This window comes from Dendrobium catenatum, unplaced genomic scaffold (assembly GCF_001605985.2).
Source record: "Dendrobium catenatum unplaced genomic scaffold, ASM160598v2 fragScaff_scaffold_718, whole genome shotgun sequence".
Taxonomy (NCBI): Eukaryota; Viridiplantae; Streptophyta; class Magnoliopsida; order Asparagales; family Orchidaceae; genus Dendrobium; species Dendrobium catenatum.
The window spans coordinates 357,963-372,094 of record NW_021319180.1 but is presented as its reverse complement, the minus strand read 5'-3'; the positions used below and the strand labels follow the sequence as shown (position 1 = coordinate 372,094).

Here is a 14,132-nt window from a genome sequence, read left to right as displayed (position 1 = left end):
AAATTATTAATTTTATCATTGAGTCCATAAGGAAATGATGTTTTTACCCTTCGAGGTAATATATCATCATTCTTATGCCGTGCTCAATCATAAAGTATGCAATTCATTTGAGGACAAAAAAAATTCTCCAACAGCGGCGCCTATGACAAGACAGGTAGTCACCTAAAATCCCATTTTTGGCGTTTGTCGCGGACCGAAGAACCACCTATACGCGCTCTCATAGCATGGTAGGAAGGAGCCCTGTGCGACGCATACGGCAAGGTGGTTAGATCCTATACATGCTCTTGTAGCGTGGTGGGAACGTCCCTTAAGTACTAGTACACGCCCTTGTGACGTGACAGGGAAAGCCACTCGATTTTCATTCAGGTACTTTGTAGACCACATACACGCTCTTGTAGCGTGGTGGGATGAAAAGATATTGTCCGGTGTCCTTTGACACCTATCATACACATTCTAGTAGCGTGGTGGGATGACCCAGTTTCTCGTAGTTTCTCCTAAACAGGAGAGACACTGGTAGGCTACTGAAATTTTCATCAAAATTTGGGACTTGGACTTGAACAAAATTTGGACAGCAGAGAATCCGAACTAAACATTAAATGAACTATATGTAAATTTAAATGATTAAAAATTCAAACTTGAGTAAAATGAACTTGAATTGAACAATATTACATTGGACATGAACTCAAACTGGATTGAACGTACGGGACTCGTGGACATTGAACTTGAACTGAACCATATCGATTGTAGCTTGAATCATTACAACGGACCTATGAACTTGATTTGAACAACGAACTGCAGGGGACCAGACTTTAAAGTCAATAAACATACAATCAAGTTAAAAGTACAAATATTAAGTGATAAGCTCGTTTACTCAAATGAATGCAAATAAATAAGGAATTTTTTCATGCCAGGAACAATATGTGATTATGAGCAAGAATACAATGCTTGCATAAGTACAACAATGCACTTGTATGAAAATGAAGACTTTTGATGAGTATACAACCTCGCTTATAGACATCGAGGGTAAACAATTTGATCATAATAATGTCATAATGTGTTCATGAATAGAACACAGGCTCGTACACAACTGACATTGCTTAGGTGTAAACAAATACTCTCGACTCTTGCAAGTGATGACAAGCGACAACATGAACTTTCCCACAAATATTAAAAGTCTTCATGTTCTATAAATACTAACAAGGAAGATTGTCGGATTCATTATGCATATTACAAATATCATATTCAAAGACAAAGGACCTGTAATGCATACAACGAGCTACATGTGAGTTGTAACAAGAAAATACATAGCGATACACTTACATATGGAATGTAAAAGATTTGTAGCAAATGTAGTAGTCTACAAACAGATGGCGCCTCTTAGTTGCATACAAGTGCACTAAGCTCTTGCAAATGATGACAGTAGGCATACAGTGACTGCAAAGACGTCTTTACCAACCAAGTATTCAACAAATGCACAAGCCCCTCGCAGGCGAAGGAAGTTGATATGTAACGAGCATTATGATATCTCGCTAGCCAACATTTACAAGAAGCATAGGGATTCAACATACGATAAACTGTTGATGAAAGGTGTATTCGAAAGGTCATAGTAAATGTAATTCTCATGCAACCGACATCACTTGATTTTGATGTGTGTGGAATTTACAAGAGCCATGCAAGAGGATGTGGAAGTCCCTCACAATCGATATCAACCGTTCGTGGAAGAATGTAACAGTTCTCTGTGAACAATGAGGGCTGCTGACATGCAATGGTTATGATGATTCCTTTATACGAATGCATCACGCTGTCCATAAACAAAAAAGATAAATATACAACAATAACTCTAGCCCCTCCTACAAGCAAAGGGGGAGAATAGGTTACATATGCAAGCTCCCACGAATTACTACAAAAGATGGTTACGTCATACAAATAATGTTTTGTCCACAAGAAAATGTATGAGAGTTCTCATTCATACAACAATCCACTCACATGCAGAAGTAGATAATTTGTAGCAAATTCAAATACCTATGAACCATAGTAGGAAGTCTATCATGTAAAGTATCATCTACAAGACATCGCAGAAGCTCGTGATGAATGCAACATCTACAAAACCAAAGCAAGAGATTCGTTAGTGCACTATAATCCTTCTGCAGAAAGCAACTGGTAATGCATGACAATCTACATGTATGTAAAGGGAAAATGACCACAATATGATGCCACACCACATGATTCGCAACATCCTTACAAGTAGACAGAAAGCGTATACGAGCATCCAAATAGAACGCTGAATTCAAATGGTGGTCACCCGCACAACTGATCGGCATCAAAATATTACAAAAATGCCCCCATCCCCCCCCATATATATATATATACACGTTTTAGTAAAAATCTTTGACTTTTATTTAAAACTTTATTTTACAGAATCTCGGGTAAATTTTAGCTGAAATTGAAACTCACTTAAATTAGCTGAAATAAAAATATTTTAAAGAATGTTAAATAAAACTCATTTAAATATCTTTCGCTCCTCTCTTGCCTCCAAAGACAGACCCCATGGTAATGAAACAGCAAAAAAAATTATTTTAATTTAGGCCCCCCCTCAATAAAATTTCTGGCTCCGCCACGGCCGAAGAGCATAATGTATTTACATACATAACGTCTTTGGATACTACGTTGGTCAATAAATTTGAATCAGATCCTCCTAAGCAGATAAATAGGAGTTGACAAGGTTCAACAAATAATTATAAAATGCCTCCAAACACCCGCATAAGCCCCAACAAGTATGTTATAGGAACAAACGTGATGTCTAGGGATGCTGTGCAGGTTAATAAATTTGAAATCGATCCTCCTAAATAAGTAAATATGAGTCGACAAGGTTCAACAAATAATTATAAAATGCCCCCAAAAACTCTCATGGGCCCTGGCGAGCGTGTTATGGGTACACATGTGATGTCTAGGGATGTTGTGCGGTTCCATAAATGAACATAATTCGAGCCCGATCTTTCTGTATGGATACATAGGAGTCGACACAGCTTGAATTTTCAAACAGATATATGGTCAAGGCGTCGATCGGAATATCTATTTTATACATTCATATAAGACCTTCAAGGCCTATGAACAATGAAATTCATTAATCAAATATAAAGCTTATGAAACCCAATCATTTGTCAATAGCTCGACAGAGTCGACAATGTTCGATTCACAAAAGTAAATGATCCCCAAACACCCTGATGATGGCCGTGTTGAATGCTTATCTCAACCGAAGGGGTTCACAAACACATTCAAATGCCTCTCAAATTCCCAAACACCCCGATGATGAGCATGTTGAATGCAGATTTCAACCAAATGGGTTAATTTTAAATATCTCAAAATGCTCTCTAACTTTTACAAATTTCAAATATTTTCAAGTGACATTAAAGTCACCCCGATGATGGTCATGTTGAATGCAGATCTCAACCGGAGGGTTTAATTTTAAATATTTTAAATTCCACCCAAATACCCGAGAAAATCCAAAACAAAAAAAAATCAAATTTAAATATTTGAAACTGAAATTAATCATCTATCACTTGAAGCATAAAATCCATCCACCATTCGTAATGGTTTGCTTGGGTAGACAAATTAAAATTTACTTCATCTCACATAGAGTTAATGCTTAGTCGAAAATATTTCTAGGATCCATTGTCAAATAATCTCCTACGAGTAAGGATGTGGTATGTGTCCACTAATTGACGGTTTTGCTGCCAAATTACACCGCAAGATAAACGGTTATGTCCTGGGGCCCTCTGAACAGAGTGGTTTTGCCGCTAAATAGGACCACTAAATTTCGATTATGGCCAGAGCCAATGCGTTCCTTAATGACATCAAATTCTTAAGATATGAATCAATAGGACATAATCGATAGGGCACAAAGTCCTCTGTTAGCTTAGGTGGATTCAAATTTGTCCCCTTAGACAAATATTTATCTCAGGTCTATAAGGTTCCCTTGGACGAAGCAACCCATTACTGCCGACAATGATCCTTCTATCAGGTTGGGTCGACTACCTCCTCTGACTAAGTAGACAAGGGTCCACGATGGCGCGGGATGATGGAATTATGTGATCTTCATCGGGTCCATCATTCATTCCCCCACCATCCGCTTTAAGTGCAAGATGGTGAAATTCCCAATTTTAAATATAACATTTTCAAATACTTATGCCCATGCTGCTACTATATGCCAGATAACATGTATTTATACGTATTTGATTGACGACTAGCCTTAATCGAAAGTTCTCTCTTGTTATCGGGAGGGGTAATTAATTATGGGGGCTGTTGACCTGCTGTCTTAGAAAAAAAATGTTAAAACACTTACCTGCCCCCTGTCATCCCACGACCTACGCACGATTTAGCGCCGCTCTTCGCACAACGACGTCGCATCTCGCCATACTTTTGCGCGTCGCTGCTCGTCGTTAAATGACGAGGAAATGAGGCACTCGGGACGACTCTCGCTCTCGCTCTGCTCTCTTTCTCTCGCTCCCTCCAGCGACGACTTTCCATTTCCGGTCGAATCGGAAGCAACGACGGGAACTCGCAGGCAGGGAAGGTAACTTTCTCCATTTCGCGTGCTTCTTTGGCTCCGCTCGTGGCCGTTCGACTTTTCTCTAGCGACGACATTCTCTTCTAGCTGGATTGGAAGTTCCGACATTTAATTGGAACCAACGACGAGAGCTCGCAGTCTGCGGGGGTAGCTTCCTCCCCATCCGGTGCTTCTCCAGCTCTGTCAGGGTTGTTCGACTTCGCTCCTTTGACGATTCCTCCTCTATGCTGTTCGACTTCCTCCTTCGCCGACTTTACCTTTCGGTTGAATCGGGAGTTACGCCCTTTTGATCGGAACCAACGACGGAGCTCTCTCGCAATCCTCCGCCCCTTCCTTGCTGCTTCGACTTTGCTCCCTCCAACGGCTTGCTCTTCCCATTGGATCGGAAGTTACTACATTTTGATCGGAAGTAGCTAATTGTAATTATTTTAATTAATTTTAATTAATTATAGTTATTTATTTTTAATTAATTATAATTATTATAATTAATTATGTTTAATTAAATTATTATAATTAATTTAATTAATTATAATAAATTTTAATTAGAATTAATTTTAATTAATTATAATTTATAATTCACAAAAAAATGCTTCTGCTTCGGTTTTCGTGCCCTTCACCGTCGGCAGTCGCCGACGACTCCAAGGTATAAATTTCTAACTTAAATCCCATCCTCGACGTGCTTGACGTGCTGGTGGACCCCCTATACGCGCTCCAAGGTCGAGGATCGTCACGGTGGGGGGGAATCCGATGCGATAGGTGTGACGAGGCGGGTAAGCCCTATACACGCTCTTGTAGCGTGGTGGGGACGGTCCTCGACATCGACATCGGCGCCAACGACTGCTACGCAAAGGTATGATGTTCCAAATCTCATTCTCGGTGTTTGCGGCGGACCGGAAAACCACCTATACGCGCTCTTGTAGCACGGTAGGAGGGAGCCCGGTGTGACGCATATGGCGAGGTGGGTAAGCCCTATACACGCTCTTGTAGCATGGTGGGGAGAGCTACTAGTGTTCTAGTACGGGTACTGCTGAAGGCTCCATACACGCTCTTGTAGCGTGGTGGGATGATAATTACTACGGCCGCGGTGTCTAAGGACACCTACCATACATGCTCGAGTAGCGTGGTGGGAAGGCCCAGCTCCCCTACTTTCCCCCAAATGGGGGATATGTCGAGGTGTTGTCGAAATTTTCACTGAAATACACAAAGCCTGAACAATATAAAGACATCATTTGAGCAGCAATACGAAGGACAACAGAGGACATGTACTTGAACAAAAATGCACAAAACTTGAACTAAATGTGCAGAGAACTTGTACGAAAAATAGTGAACTTGTGGACCTAAATCTGAACAAAATTCTAAATGATTTCTAAGGGTCAAAATCAAAAGAAATAAAATCAAACTGGAATTAAATTCATATCAAGTGAAATTGAACCTGCAGAACTTCAGAGGACCCTGGACAATCATTTGAACATGTACTTTGAACTCAAACTGGGATACGATGTGGACAACAAGAACTCGTGCACTTGAACTTGTAGCCATTCGACTCAAATCTGAGTGAACTCAATGTAACTACAGGGGACTCGGACAGGTGGAAGAGGCTCATTTTGAGTCTGAACTATGCTTGGACTCAAAGTTTGGATAAATGCAAGTAAAAGACCTAATTTAAACTCTAACCAAAGTAACAAGACATTGGATTTTCAAAATTACTAGAGTTCGAAGCTCAATGAACCATGTCTTGAATGTGAAATCAACTCAAAACAAGCTTGAGCAAATGACGTTGAATCGGACCCGGACGCGAATGGTAAATGACTTGAACTAAGGTCAGACTACCAGAGGCTTGAACAATCAAAATAAAGAATCCCTGGTTATTCAAGCATCACTTTTCTTCCTCTAATTGAGAAATTAAAAGATTTGTGACACTCAATATGGCTCATCTACATGCAAGTAGTCATGAACATCTGCTACAAACATACAATCAAGATGCAGCTAAATCTACTGAATCCTACAAGCAATAGGGATCGAAATGTTTGAAGGAACCAGTGACGAGTGGAGTTCATTCAACATTCGCCATACACAATGCAACGAACTCTTACGACAATCCTTACAAAGTCAATGTACTACGTTTGCAAGCCAGATAGTTGTAAGGTGTACGAGCGCTACCCATATGTAGCAATCAAGGATCCGTTCCTATAAACAAATGCAAATACATCAAAACTACCACCTGAGATTGGTGAAAGGTGGGTAGGATGCAAGAACAATGACTCTCCTACGAATACTTCTAAGAGGTCGTAGCAAATGCAATGGGTCATTGCAAACAAATACAACCTACTTGTGGATAACAACAGTGGGTACCTCGTAGGCACAACGAACCACTGTGGGCACAAGTACAATCAACGCCCACCTGAGATTGATAAAAGGTGGATATGATGAAGACAATAACGGCCCTCCTACGAATACTTCTAGGAGGTCGTAGTGGATACAACGATTCTCTACAAATGAATGTTTGTGGATAACAACAGTGGATACATCGTAAGTACAACGAACCACTATGGGCACAAGTACAAGCATCACCTACGACAGTGGTGATCAAAGTGCTGTCAGTATACCGGGTATAAAGGCAACCCGATGTACGAAAAAGGACACCCCCTGGCAGAAGAGAGGAAATATTTGAACAAATTAGAACCAAACTTCCTAGCGTTCCAAAGTCTCTTTTTAGTTCTATAATTAAGAAGAGAACAGTTCGGGTGCGCCACAACACCGAAAATAACAAGTCCATTACACCGAAGATCCTAAAAGGAGTTCTTTCCAGATCTGTGGTCATTGACCCCAAAATCCAGAAAGCCCCGTCCCTGGTGATTGAGAAAGGGGAGTCAATGTCAAGATGAGGAAATACCTCATGACATCCAAATAACGATGCCACCAGATCTGCAACACTTATGAAAGCAGACAGAAGGCATCTACAATCTACAACGCACGCCACCGGATCTGCAACACTTTTGAAAGCAAACAGAAGGCGTCTATAATCTACAACGCACGCCACCGGATCCTACAAAAGGCGTGTATAAGCTCTCAAATGAAATGTTGTGTGCATCCAAACGATAGTTATCTACACATATACAAATACTTCAAAGTACCCCTGCACCTGCACTATAGTTTGTATATACATAGGTGCACAATGGGGTATGTCTAAATCAATATAAAAATCACTCGCATGGGCCTCAGCGAGCGTATTAATTGTACACATGTGAAGCCTAGGGATGTTGCGCTGATCGATAAGTGAATTCTAGTTCGAACCTGATTCTTTTATACAGATCAATAAAAGTCGACAGGGTTCGAACCTTCAATCAAATACATGGTTGTGGGGACCGATGTATTTGTTTCAATACATTCATATTAGGCCTTCAAGGCCTACAATCAAGAAAATTCACAAACAAAGGCATGAAGCCTACGAAACCCAATCCTACCAAGTAGATAAATAGGAGTAGACAGGGTTCGAGATATCGGATAAATATGCGGTCACGAAGTTGACCGGGATATTTATTGTATACATTCATATTCGGCCTTCAAGGCTTTCAACAAAGAAAATTCATAAACAAATGCATGAAGCCTATGAAACCCGATCCTCAGTCAATAGCTTGTCTAAGTTGACAAGGTTCAATCAACAAAGGAAAATGACCCCAAACACCCCGATGATGGCCGTGTTGAATGTTTATCGCAACCGGAGGGGTTCATTCAAATTCCAAAACTCCAAAAATGCCACTCAAAATCCTAAAATTCCAAGATATTTAAAATTGAAATCAAACCATCAATCACTTAAAGCAAAATTCATCCACCATCCGCAACAGTTTGCCGAGGTGGACAAATCTAAAAATTACTTCAGCTCACAAAGAGCCAAATGTCTAGTCGAAAATATCACTAGGATCTATTCTCAATAAATATTCTGCCAATAAGGACGTGGTACGTGTCCTCTAACTGGCGGTCTGCCACCAAATGGCACCGCAGGATAAACGGTTATGACCTGGGGCCCTCTGAACCGAGATGTTTTGCCGCCAAATGGCACCACAAATATCGGTTATTGGCAGAGCCAATACGCTCTTTAATGATATCAAATCCTTGAGATATGAATTAATAAGATATGATTGATAGGGAACAAAGCCCTCTGTTAGCTAAGGTAGATTCAAATTTGTCCCCTTAGACAAACATTCAACCCAGGTCTACAAGGTCCCCTTAGACGAAGCAACCCATGGCTACCGACAAGGATCCTTCTGTCAGGTTGGGTTGACTACTGACCAGGGACCACGATCGCCCGGGACGACGGAACCATGGGATCTTGATCGGGTCATCATCCATTCCCCCACCATCCGCTTTAAGTGTGAGATGGTGCAATTTCAAGTTTTAAATATCAAACCCTTCAAATTCCCAAACATCCAAACCCGTCAAATTTTCTAAATTTCCAAATCCAATCATTGCTGCTACTATATGCCTGATACTACGTATCTATAGATACAACGTATCTGATCGATGACTAGCCTTAATCGAAAGTTCTCTCTCGTGATCGAGAGGGGTAATTAACTATAAGGGCTTGCGTCTATAGGAAACCAGAACAAAAATCATAAAGTCCTCACAAAATAAGGGCGAAATCTCTGGGTAGTGTCTTATCTACAAACCCATCTGCCTTCCAAAATTTACCCCGGAACTTATTCCGTTAAAACTCCCCTCCCCAAAATAAAAAGCAAAGAAATGCGGCGGGGAGGCCGGGGCCGAATTTTCGGAGCCCACAGGGGCTTGCGCCTATAGGAAACTAGAACTCAGATCATAAAGTCCTCGCAAAATGACGGCGAAATCTCTGGGTAGTGTCTTATCTAGAAACCCATCTATCTTCCCAAAATTTACCTTGGAACTTAATTTCGTTAAAACTTCCCTGAAAGTCAATATAAATGCGAATTTGACCATTTGACAATTTCGCATTCACACAATATTCACTATATAATTGGTCTATTTCTCTTCTCGAATAAAGCCTACTTTAATAAGCTTTTTGTGTCTGCAATCATGTGTTCTTTAATTTAAGTTATATATTGATTGGTTCATTTTAGGCTCTCAGAACTTCAATAAGACAATGTTTAGTATTTTTTTTTTCATATTTCTCTGATTTTTTGATAGCTTGAGTTGAAGTTTCTGAAATATGTCTTGACATTAAAAGAATTTCATACATGCTGACCTATGCAAGAATCTTTCGCAAATTGAATAAGATATTATAGTCTACTCCCTTGAGATAGATTTATTTTTTGAAATTTTGGAATAATTTCTTCATTGATCATGATATCTTTTTCATAGTCTTTATTTGATGATTCCTTGTTTTGTTGATACGGTAATATTCATTTGCTTCTCGATGGCACCTAGATTTATTTGTTTGTATCAGATTTATTTAGGGAAGCAGATCCTTTAGAATCATTCCCCATCAAATTAGAAGATTGGTTTAAAGGTTCAGAATCAGCACCCTATTTCATGTGTTATTTCTGCGATGCTATTGTGTATTCTTACTCGTTCTCATGAAGAAAGCATTAATTCTTTGAACTATTGTTCGTCTACAACGTCATTAGATGAGATACATTTCTTTTTTTGTTAAGGTCTCCTCTTTTTGTTGAGGTAGATCATTTGACTTTATTTATGCACTTTTATGCTTATAGGAACTGTAATTGCTCAACCACTGCTATTGATTCTAGAAGAAGTATGCCAGCAAACATTTGATTCACCGAAATGACTCAATATGTTCCAATTGGAAAGGATTCTGTATATTCCTCCCCTTCATCTACAAATTTTTTTTGACAATCTAGAATTTGGACATAAAATCTGTAAACCTGAAAAGGTTGCCTTATTGGTTGGTAGTAGTCCTCCAAATTGTTAATAATCTTTAAGGTCATAGTTTTTCTCTTTTTTGTCTTAGCCTGCTTTTTTTTTTTTATTTGATATTAAGTTTGATTAGACCGGAATGAGTAACCTTACTGGAGTGTCCTCTAATTGGAAGGTCTAGAGGTATAGATACATTTGAACTCAATTTCTCTTTCAACTTAAGTATTGATTCAATTGGAGATTTTCATTTGATATCAAGAACTCCTTCAAGCTATCTTTACATCTTTAAATTCATTTCAAGGTCACAGTTTCTCATTCACTTGAATTGAATTTTCTTTTGTTTTTTCTTTTGTTGGGGAAATGGAACAGGATGTGATCAACTTTGTGGAATCTCTCTTTGGTTGAAATAAAACGCTATTTGATGGTGTTAATTACTCTTTCCTATATTTTCTTTCTATCCAATCTGTAACATGCAGAATTGTTCAATGGGATGGCTGACCACTCAATGATATATGTAATAATTAGGGGTTTTGGTTTAATTAGTATCTTTAGGTCTTTTATATTCTGGCAAATGAAAACATACTTTGAGCGCATGTTATTCGGCTGCGAGATTTGTGGGGCGATCAAATCCCATTTGGCAGGATTTAGCATAAATCCTCCTCAATTCATGCATAAATCCTGTTGCCAAATTGCCCTGTTTACGCAAAAAGAGGAAACCGAGGATTTAATTTGCTTGAGATTTAAATCCTGTTATTATTATTCTTATTTTAATTATAATTAATTACTTTTGATTATAATTAATTAAAGACATATTATAATCAATTATTTCTAATTATAATTAATTATTTTTCATCATAAAATTAGTTATAATTAAATTAATTATAATTTTAAGAAAGGTAGAGATTGACCTAAAAAGACTTGGTTATAAAATATTAGAAATGATCTTTCTTTATTAGATTTAAATGAAAATTTGACTTTTAATAGGACATAATAGAGAAAAATGATTCATGTAGCCGACCCCATGTTGTGGGATAAAGGCTTGATATTATTGTTGTTAAATCATTAAATATTTTTGTTTTATTATAATTAATTATTATTTACAATAATTAGTTGTAGTTAGTTATAAATTAACTATAATAATTTTTTAATTATAATTAATTATATTAATTATAAAAAAAGAGTGCCTTGATTTGCGCGCCCCAACACCGTCGTCACCAGCCACCACGCAGGTATAAAATTCTAAAACTTTGAAACCCCATTTTGACACTTACAACGCGACGAACAACCACTTATGCACACTTTTGTCTAGTGTAGTGGGAGGGAATTCGTTGCGATGCTTGCGACGAGGTGGGCAACCTACTAAAACTCCATTTTTGACGTTAGCAGCGCACCAGAAAACCAACCCATGGACGCTTTTCTCTAACATGATGGGATGGAAACCCGGTGCAACGCCTCAGATGAAGCGGGGATGAATATAAAAACTACTTTTTCTAAATAGGTGTCCAAAGACCCATGCACGTCTTTCTCTAGTGTGGCGGGGAACGAAGACTACGGCTGCGATGTCCCACGATACCAACCATGCACGCTTTTATCTAGCGTGGCTGGAGGCCTAAACTCCTGAAAATTTTCCCAATTTGGGGAGACACCGGAAGGCTACCGAAATTTCGTAAAAAACGTACAAGGACTTGACAAATTAACAGAGGACCTAATTTGAATAACATTTGGACAATATTGGACTTGTGAGCTTGGACTCGAACTGGATATAAAGGATATAAATGAACTCAAATCTAAGTAAAATTGACTTTAAACAAAAAGAACTCAAACTTAATTGAACCAAGTGTAATGGGCATGAGCTTGATCTCAATTAAATGACAATGAACTATACTCAATTTAGATTGAATGATCCATAAGAATTCAAGTTGGATGATGCACCAAGGAATTTGAATGAATCATAAAAGATATGAAACCGCATTGAACAAGACTACAATGGACATGAACTCAAATCGGACTCAGATATGAACTCAATGTGAAAATTGACGAACTTGAATTCAACATGATTTGAACCCAAACGAACAAGGACCTGACTTGAACTTGATTGAATCAAATGACAATAACATAAATTTACAATTTGAACGACAGGGAACATGACAAATGCAAATGTTGACAAGTGACCCCGGTCATCTAAATGAAACTCATAGTGAATGTGACTTATTTGTAAATAATTTGCAAGGGAAATGTTGAGAAGATGCCATGTATATCACAAATGCTGGCTATCTTATGAGAAGTATGCATACTGCATACACATATAAAAAGAGGTACCTGACGAATGCTGAATACAATAGGCTACATATGAGTGGATATAGACAACACACAATGACAATGCTGATTCATTGGAAAATCTCCTAATAAGTAAGTTGATCTGTTGAAGGAATGATTTAAATGACATTGAACTTGTAATGTTCATGTTAGTTGGTCCTTGAGTCTACATAAAGAGGCTAGAAAGTAGTGGTGAATGGAACTATTAGTGAAAGTGATAGTTGATTTCCAAAAGGGACGATAACCAACCAATAGAATATACTTGAGAATATCATAACGAGTATGACCTGCTTGTAACTGATGTTAATCAACATACATGAAGAAATTGATGGAGAATGCAACACATCTAGCAGGCAACAATAGCTTGCAAATGAGCACGTTAATCTACCTACAAATGATGATAGTAGATGCGCTATATGTGTAATGGGTCTCCCTGCATGCATGAATGATAAAAAATAAACTTAGAGTTTTGAGCCGAGTCAACCTGTGAATGAGAGCAAATGACATCTACGTCAATCATGCAGTCAACTACAACCAGAAAGATTCCAGATGTAATTTGATGGAAAGCAAATATCAACGATGTAATAGATCGGCAAATGAATAAATATGGAGTGCAATAGTGTCAACAAAGGAGATTAATGGAAAGGGAACTGTTGAGAAGATGTCCTCTGTTATTAGCAGCAAAAAACTTCTCCTCCCATAGTTAACACACACCTAAGGACCATAAGAAGAGCCAATATCCAGTTTCTCCAACAGAGGTTTTTCAGAAATAATATCTCTCATCTTAGAATTGGTTACATCACCATCACAAAAAAAATATGCTCTTTCAGATTACACTCATTAACCAAATGGCCAATTTTTTCACATTCAAAATGAAATGTAGAAATTTTGATGAGCCTTCCACCCAAACACCCAAAGGAAATTGTTTGTCTAACATAACACGAACACAAACTCTTGCATTTTCTCTTCTTCCCCATTGAAACATAATACCATCAATCAATAAGAGTATTCCTTCCAAAGATGCAATTCTTGTCACATTTATCTCATCCCAACATTACAAAGGATGATGTGGCATCCTTACCCAAATTGGAGATGACAAGCCTTTCAATGAACTAGGTGGAAATTTAGGAGTCCACTTATATGCCCATTCACATACCAAGGACCTCCTGATAATACATTATCCATGGCTTCTAACGAATAAAACGAGCGTAACACCCAACCTAATCCAAGGATTGTAAGGTGGAACTTCCCAAATTGCATCCATTGACGACGTAACTCCTTAACAATCATCTGAACTGGAATATCTTTCTCAAAAACTTTAACAACTACAGAAAACTGTAGCTTTACCGAATTAGCAGTTACACTTGGCTTATGCAATTTGACTGCCATTCCATCTTCT

At 38.4% G+C, this 14,132-nt stretch overlaps 1 protein-coding gene across 4 annotated transcripts in view; it reads left to right on the top strand.

Moving 5' to 3' along the window:
• The window catches only part of LOC110107360 (peptidyl-prolyl cis-trans isomerase CYP57), an 84,081-nt gene extending 73,125 nt beyond the window's left edge, over positions 1 to 10,956 (top strand). For 2 of the 4 annotated variants that reach the window (XR_003701262.1, XR_002304360.2), the window contains exon 12: positions 10,787 to 10,956. The gene's annotated coding sequence lies outside the window, so the exon portion shown is untranslated. Of the gene's footprint in view, positions 1 to 10,254; positions 10,712 to 10,786 lie in introns of those variants that run through there. The other 2 variants (XR_002304362.2, XR_002304359.2) reach the window with 1 other exon arrangement.
• Positions 10,957 to 14,132: the final 3,176 nt, after the last annotated feature.